Source organism: Gallus gallus, chromosome 2 (genome assembly GCF_016699485.2).
Source record: "Gallus gallus isolate bGalGal1 chromosome 2, bGalGal1.mat.broiler.GRCg7b, whole genome shotgun sequence".
In the NCBI taxonomy this organism is placed as follows: domain Eukaryota; kingdom Metazoa; phylum Chordata; class Aves; order Galliformes; family Phasianidae; genus Gallus; species Gallus gallus.
Genome location: NC_052533.1, coordinates 112,768,256 through 112,777,087, shown reverse-complemented (window position 1 = coordinate 112,777,087; position 8,832 = coordinate 112,768,256). Strand labels below are relative to the sequence as shown.

At 42.8% G+C, this 8,832-nt stretch overlaps 1 long non-coding RNA gene across 1 annotated transcript; it reads left to right on the top strand.

Moving 5' to 3' along the window:
- Positions 1 to 3,281: 3,281 nt before the first annotated feature.
- LOC107052736 lies at positions 3,282 to 8,356 on the top strand. Its single transcript, XR_001465425.3, has 2 exons — positions 3,282 to 3,605; positions 7,855 to 8,356. It is a non-coding gene; the product is annotated as an uncharacterized LOC107052736 (long non-coding RNA).
- Positions 8,357 to 8,832: the final 476 nt, after the last annotated feature.

Sequence of the window (8,832 nt, the reverse complement as noted above, 5' to 3'; positions counted from 1 at the left end):
AGGGTTATAATCATTCCCTTCCACATACTAGCCATACTGCTCTTAATAAAGCCCAGGACACCATTGGCTTTCTTTGTTGCTGAAGCATATGGCAGGCTCTTGTTCAGCTTGCTGTATGCCATAGTCCCCAGGTCTTTCTTAGCAGAGCTGCTCCCCAGACAGAGTAACCTCTTGCATCACTGCAAAGTCAGTAGGCATCACCAAAGATAGTCAGTCAGTCTTAGGCACGCCTAGCTGTTCAGAATTCCCCAAGGATTCCTAAATGAAGTTCACAGTCCTGTCTGCTCTAAATCTGGACCAGGCTGGAGCTTACATTTCATTATATAGAGAGGTGATCAACTCCAGGAAACAACCACTTCTGAGCACATGGGGAAATCAGAAAACTCCCAGGTTAAGTATAGGCAGGATCTACTGGCACTTAACATAAATTCACCCCTACAGCTTTCTGCTCTGTATGCTGCTTTCTACATTTCCTATTGTCAGGCATCTGACTTTTCTGCATTAGATACAGGAGCCTGTAATCTAATTTGGGTTATGAATTCCTCATAGGACATAAAATTGTGAAGATTCACTTTATGAGTTCACCTTGTGACTGTAGTTCAGAATTACAGGGTTTACCTCCATAAAACAGGCTACCTCAACTAATACATCTGCTTTTCTTATCTGGCTAAATCAACGTAGTTTTCTGTAACCTCCCCTCTTGCCACTATGGCTTTTTCTTCTGAAACCTCCCAGTATATTTTACTTTACCAATGGAAATGGATGTGTTGAGTTCTGCACATAATCTGCTGAGGAATAAAAGAAGTGGTATTAACCTATAGGAGAAAGCAGAAACCTCATTCTCTTGTCAGTGGAGAGAAAAATTTCTTGTCATCTCATTGCCCAGCACCATATATGATGACCCTTAAGTGCTGGTCTAAATGTTCAGACCACTGGCCTGAATTATCCCTTTGCTCTGTGCAGCAGTGTATCTCATACAAGACAAACATGACCAAGCTGTGGCACAAAGACAAACTGCAGACAAGAGGCTGGATCAGTTCAAGGCTGTAGGCTATAAAGCTAGTCGTAAGGAAAGACCAGAGACACTTCAAAAAGTGAGTAAATTCTCTGCTCAGCCTCAGCTGAGAATGGACAGACTTAGCATAGTTCTTTGGGTCTGAAATCATCCATCACTTCTGGTAACTGACTTAGGACAGTGTCCTTCCTACCCTATTTCCTCGTCCCATGCCTTCAACTGTGGCAGCTCACCTGGACCTGCTTCCTCCCACTGAAGCCATGTGCCTATCGATCATTTTTCTGTAGAGAGCAGCAGATAGCATGGTTGGGTATAATTGTCCTCATTTGACAGTCTGCTCAGAGCAGCGTCTCAAGTGGGAATGCCCATCCTTTTCTGCCCTTGCTTTGACTCTGGTGTACACCAGACAATCATTAAAGCCGGGTCCCTGACTTCAGAGGTACCCTCCTGTCAAAACCTGGGCCCCTACAGATGTCCAGCACTACCTCAGCATGCGAGGCCACTGCATCTCTACCCAGATGAAGTCTAGATGTTCGCTGTACTTTTCTCCAAATCCCCAAGGGACCAGAATGCAGTAAGCCTGTGCCCCTGATACAAGAAGCACTGAGATCCACACAAAATGTTCTCTCTGTAGGAACAGGAACTGGAGCCATGTACAGGAGAGCTTTATTTGCCACAGCCTTCAACCAGAAGATGGGATTCAGGGTCCTGTACATCCACATAGGGTTCAAACTTACATCTTCTATACCCATAGAAAGTGCCCTGAAGTGCTGAATGTCACCCATACATCAAACTTAAAGCATTGATGTGCATCCAAGTCATGAACATCATCTGACCTTAGGGTGCCCGAGGGAGATGTCCATACTGCAGAATTCACTTTAGTTGGCCCACCTGGGAAAAAATGCACAAGTATCATGAAGGAACAGTGTGCCTGACTGACATTTCCCAAAGGTTTATGAGTGTCCAGAATATGAATTTGGACACAAGCTATAAAACACCTTTGTGCACTGAGGTCACTGAGGAATAAGATGATAAGCAAAATATATTGCATGTCTTTAGGTCTACAGAACAGTAACAATGTTCTACAGACAAGTAGAGCTCTACAGACAAGTAGAGCTCTATCCCATCTACAAGAGCTGGTCCAAATAATTTCATACATGATTATAAGCTTTATTTAAACCCTCAGAAATATTTTGTATTCACCGACAACATGGAACGGTTTGTAAAATTCAAGGGATAATTAAAGCAAAGTCTTCTAGAGAGCATTTTTTATTCCAATCCTTTTTTGTGCCAAGATACAAAACTTCTGGCTCATGTAATACCTGTGCTCCTAAAGATGCATCTCTACAGTAAACAACTGAAGCTGGACTCCACAAATGCTTAAGTGTGCCAATGATATCAATAAATAATCAGTAGAGAGGATACCTTTAGATGAATTATGCTCTGTCATTCCAAGTTCCAGATCCATAGGTACAGAGACAACATCAACAGCAACAAAAAAAGGAATTCACTGTACTGGATGTTCAAAAGCTCCATTCTCTATGACTGTAGGTGTATGCTATATGCTAATCTATGTGGTTTTTAAAGTTTGCAGATTTCACCCTCCGACTGTTGGCAAACATATGTTTTCTTTTGTAGCAAGGAAAATGGAGCCCTCATGTGAAGTTCTTACTGGGTAAGGAAACTTAGGCTCATTTTTAGCTATAAGAAAGTGTCCCAAAGAAGGACACTACAATTCCAATCAAAGCAAATGGCCTGCAAGAACCATCTGTTGCTCTGCTGAAATGCCTGAATAAGCGGGTGAACTAAGAGGAGAGAGCTGATAAATCAGAACATATACATAGATGTTACATAAAACAGCACATTCGAGGGGAAATAAGGAACTCTGCTGATACTGAGGGGGAGGACTTCTAATTGGATGCCAGGTTTTGAAGAAAATTTCAAATCTGGATAGGCATTTTGGAGCACTACACAGGGCTATGTGCTTTTTTACTCTTTCTGTAAGCTATGATTTAGCTCAGCTGCAAATTGCCTGCGTAGATGAAGAAATCACAGTGTGAAATTGTATGCCCTGTGCTGTGCAGAAGGTCAGAGCAGAGGAGCAAAATGGGCCACCCTGGTCTGAGAATCCATGGAGTCTGCTGGGTCTTGGAGAAGGTAACATCTGTGCAGACAAGAAACATGGAAACGAAGTACATAGGTACAATGCATTTCAAATGGAGATCTAAATTTAAACATGATAAATTAGTCAGAGGTTATTCTTTTTTTTTTTATTTACTGAAGTATTTATATCGTGCATGTAAATGATTTGTAGCTTAAGTCACTTGCCATGTATGTCCAGATGACAGAGATTATTCTATTGAAACCCTGTATATTTCTATTTTAGTGACTATTACCACAGAAGGACCTTCTCATATCACTTGCATCTGCCCCTATAGGCCTTGCCGACAACCGACGGGCACAGAGGAAGGGCTGCGCAAGCGGTGCGCCCGGCACCGTCGACCACGCTTTGCCGCGGCCATCCCCGCCCGGCACGGCCCGGCCCGGCCCGGCAGGAGCCCAGTGGGAGGCAGCCTGGGGTCTGCAACCGGTAGGTGGAGCACAAGGCCAGAGCTGGGCTGCGGAACCGCCGTGTTTTGATTCATAAAATGCATCAATCCTTCGGGATGAATAATAACAGGAAAGCGCAGCGACTGCGCGCTTCCTCCGAGGTGAAAATTCTCAGCGTCCCAGCGCTCGCCTGGATGCGCTGTGGGTGTTTATGGTCTCCCGGGGATTTGGGTGGGAGGAGGAGATCTGCCCACCTTCTGCAGGTTTCTGGCTGGGTTTCACTCAGCTTCGTGCTCCCAGAACTGTGCTTGCATCCCCGTCCTGCACCTGAGCAGTGTGTGCAATGGCTGCTGCCTGGCACTGTCAGGCTTGGAGTGCATTGTATGGGGAGCAGATTGTAAAGCCTGAGAAGCAGAATAGTTTAATTTCTAAAAGTCTATTAAGAAGAAAAAAGAAAGAAAGGAAAAGGAAAAGGAAAAGGAAAAGGAAAAGGAAGGAAGGAAGGAAGGAAGGAAGGAAGGAAGGAAGGAAGGAAGGAAGGAAGGAAGGAAGGAAGGAAGGAAGGAAGGAAGGAAGGAAGGAAGGAAGGAAGGAAGGAAGGAAAGGAGGAAAGGAGGAAAGGAGGAAAGGAGGAAAAGAAAGAAAGAAAGGAAAGAAAGGAAGAAAGGAAGAAAGGAAGAAAGGAAGAAAGGAAGAAAGAAAGAAAGAAAGAAAGAAAGAAAGAAAGAAAGAAAGAAAGAAAGAAAGAAAGAAAGAAAGAAAGAAAGAAAGAAAGAAAGAAAGAAAGAAAGAAAGAAAGAAAGAAAGAAAGAAAGAAAGAAAGAAAGAAAAAGAAAGAAAGAAAGAAAAAGAAAGAAAGAAAGAAGGAAGGAAGGAAGGAAGGAAGGAAGGAAGGAAGGAAGGAAGGAAGGAAGGAAGGAAGGAAGGAAGGAAGGAAGGAAGGAAGGAAGGAAGGAAGGAAGGAAGAAAGAAGGAAGGAAGGAAAGAAAGAGAAAAACAGTAAAAAACAAAAAGCACACTCAAGAGCACTTTAAAAAGTTTTCAGCTAAATGAGCCTTAAGCAGAGAGAAAGCCCTGAATTTCAAGGTCTTGTGAGTCTTGGAGAAGCTCCATCATCATTGTCACAGCTTACGTACAACATTGATTTTTGTGTTATTATCCAGAGCAGACAGGACATAATGTGTGAACATCTACCATCTATTTTTCCGCTGGCTTTTATTTCTAATGTGCCTCAGCCTCTGAGCAAATGTGAATCTGAGCCCCTTCGTTCAGTAGAATTTATTATCCTTCGGGGAGGGGGACCGAAATCACAATTGTAAGTGCTCCCTCCGCTCACACACGCATGCACGCACACACACACTAGATGTGCTGTCTGTGCACCACTCCCCTATTGTTTTCACTGTAACTGATTTTGGCATCAGCTCTTTAGCACTTTGGAAGGGCCTTCATTAGCACTGGGACACTGTCCAAAAGGAATCCAGAAAAATCAACACATGGCTGCTCTTGTTCTCATGATAAATGACAGCTTTGGCTGAAAAACAACAACAGTAAGGAAGCAAAACAAAACCCAAAAAGCAACAAGGGTAGCCATAATGTGAATAGGAGAAGTCAGACATGACTAACTCAGCCTGGATGGGGAATGGGGTTGACTGGGAGGGGGCAGGGGGATTCCTCCCTTGGTACTGGATTTAAAAAGTGGTTTGGCCTTTCTGCTGATGTGGGGGGGCTCATTCTCATAGAGGAGAGATATAGGGGTGTGGGGAGAGGCGATGAGCAGACACACCACAGCTTTGGTGGCACGAATGAAAGGGCAGTGGTTTAAGGACAATAAAATGTCTGCCATCCTCACGGGGAAGAGGGATCCACATCCCTTCTATAAAGCACAGCTTACGAATGCAGTGAATGTATTCGGCTGCTGTATTAACCCATTTATTCCCCAATGGCTGTGTTTACACTCGAATCCTGAAGTGCTTACTCAGGCAAAACTCCCAGTTGACCTAGTCCTGAAGGCTTTAATCAGGAAGTATGCCCAGTGACTTCAATGGGAGCTTTGTCTCAATAACTATTCAGGATAAGGCCCATAGGGATCTTGAAACTAGAACTAATTGAATTTTTTGCACGGCATGCCTTTTCACTTGAAAAGAACTCCTTTTACCCAAAAACAATTCTTCACTAAATATGTCAGTCATTTTTCTTTATTATTTGAAATTTTCTATCATATTTTACCAGGATGCTCACAGACTTCTTACTTTGTACAGAAATCAAAATGAAACAAAATCACGATGGAGATCTTGACTCTTTTCCTAAGGAGAAAAAAAAAAAAAAAAAAAAAAAAAAGATAACTAGTTTTGAAACAGTGTTGGTAAAAACTGTGGGAAAGACCTAAAGAACGCCAGTAAATAAGTAAATGCCTTTTTTAAAGCAATAAAAATGGGCCTGCTGAGATTTTTTTTGGTGGCGGTATTGTTATATACTTCCCTTGCATTTTGATGTTTGTCCATTAAGAGCTGTGGCGTACTATCAGTGAATACACCAGTTCGTATATAGTTGTTTTTAATCATCACAACCAATGTTTAAATTCATTGTTTGAGGCCTCTAAAAATTTTTTAAAAGTCAGCCCTGACCTTCAAACTTTTCCATACACTAAAATGGGTGAGTTCTGAGGAATCCTTCAACTTCAATAAACGTTTAAGGCTCACCTTTTGCATGGAGGATAAATACGGAAAGAAACACCTGAACGAAAATTTTGAGACAAATATCCCCAAGTCTGTAAAGAGGTGTACAAAGCCATGACAACAGAGGTAAAGATGTCCTGGAACTGTTTACAAAGTGGAGTTTGTGCCTTTATTGTCAAGCCTTAGAATAGACTTCTTTCCTAAAAACCTTTTTCCAGGGTCTGGAGTCCAATCCAGGAGAGCTATGGTTTTAAAACACGTTTAGAAACTATGTTTTCAAATGAGAATGTGTATTGAATTTCATGGAAGGGGAAAAAAAAATAGCAAACTGTGAGTGTAAATCTGCTGTAAGTAAACAGAAGCGATGTTTTCCGCAAATTGTTGGTGAGCTTTGTGCACTGTGTGCCTCATCCCAACTTGGCACATATTGGATGGCTGGTCAACAGTGACCCATGAGAATACACACAGGGCCCTTACACATCAGCTGCATTACAACTTGTTCATTACCACGCACAGCAACCCACATTGATCATGAATACATATCATTAGAAAACAGGCTGTACGCTGATGAGGAGTTTGGAAAATGTCCTGCTTGAAATTCACGTAAGGAGTGCAGCTTTGATAGATTTTTTGGACTGCTCACTTAATACGTTTAAAGCACAGGAGAGTGTTTCATTAGAACTTGCACTATCCATGCAAAAACATTTAGAAGAAAGCGCTGTATACTGACTTTATTTTTGTTACAGCAGAGGCCTGATGAGGCTTGCTGGCTGATCCTCTCTGGTCTCTGAATTTGACTCAAGGCTTTAACAAAGTTGGGTCAGGCCATCGTTCTGAACCCACATGAACTCACACCTCCCAGTGCTTTCAGATGAGCTTCACGTAAAGCTGGATCTTTTCAAAGCTGCCGTTCAACAGAAATTCAGGGGCACTATTGGATTAGAGCTGATCCTTTCCCATACCGCCCTTGCAAAGCTAAATCACAATCAGTTGAGAGATTTCTAAATTCCCCTTCACACCCACCCAATTAAACTTTTATCATATGGGTTGATCCTGTGATATAAAACACAAGTGTGTCTTAATGCAATTTGAAGTCACAGGCAGCCTTCTGGGAGAAGGGCAGATGCCTGATGTACCTTAAGCTGATGTATTAGATGCTGTTTTTCCTGCTTTATGCCATTAGTACACTTGTTCACCATCTCCCCTACCACACTGCCATCAGGGAGATCTAAGCTTGGCAGCAGGCTGGGATCCCTGCCTCTGAGCTGAAAGAGGTTGAGCTATTTGCAGAAATAATGCTTTCCAGACGTACTAAACAGCACTCATCTTTCCAGATGGAGGGGCATTAGTGTTGCTTCCAGCCATCTCTTCACCTTCTGGTGTACTTGCCACTCCTCCCTTATGCACCACGAGCCTTATGCTTCAGATACCTCTCCGCATGCTGACAAACTCTGCAATCCACCTGCACCTTGCAGCCTTGCAGCCAGCTGGAGCAGGAATAAATCTCATCCCATTTTAGTGAGGGACTCTTCAAATAGGAAACAGGGGGCTCTGGAAGGAGCAAGACGTTCAATGACCTTTTTTCCCTCCCACGTTCTGTATTTCTACCAAAAGGTTTGAAAAAGGAGAGGACATGGCAGGTAGAGGGTCTGCTGAAGATAAGCTCTGATGGCAGCCAATCTAAAGGGGAAGAGACAGACAAAATCAGTGATGAAGAGGTAACGGCCTCAGCGCTTAAGCAAAGCTTTTAATGGTCCCACAAGACCTGCAGACTGCCTGGTCCAATGACTAAGGGCTAAGAGCCAAGCCTTCAACATGGAGATCCTGGATCTGTGGCACACCAGGCTACATCAACTCTGACGAGGTCATCTGGATCACATGAATGCTTCAAGTCAAGCAACTGAAAAAAATTTATTATGTTTTTCTTTCTCTTTTTTTTTTCCCCCTTTTTTGTTCTTCATGTGAATCCCCAGTGGAAGAAATCCACCGAACAAGCATGTTGATTTTGGCAAAGGCACACACAGTCACTCTGTTCTAAAGATGAGCTGACACGTGCAGATTCACAGATTAGCCATTTCTAAAGGTTAATTAAATATTGCCATTGTTTTCCAAGCTATTAATGTATGTTATTCTATTTTTCTCTGTTTAAGAACATCTGGGTTTTGGAGTTAAAAAATATGCAACTCTCTGTCCCCCTTCAAAAAAGGTCTTAAAAAACACACACAGAGTGTCCCCTTTAAAATGGTCATCCTCAGAGTCACATTACATCGTTGAGAAAAAAAAAAATCTTAGAAAAATATTAGGAAAAATGTTCTTCCATAAATCAAAACATTCAATGTGCATTCTCATCTGCTGAGGGTGTCTCAGGACTAACCCACAGCAAATGAGCTGTAAGAGAGACTCCTGGTGTTAGTCAGCCCTTCTTCATTTGCTGAAGTTACAGAAAGTTATTACACGTAGACATGTTCCTCGCTCCATCCTCGCTGCCAGGATGTATGACAGCCAGTTCTGTTTGCAGTGCTGGCAACTGCTGGGTAAATGGACTGGGTCTGCACAGCTCTCTTTGTTTCTGCCCTGTGTCCCTTCTCAGCA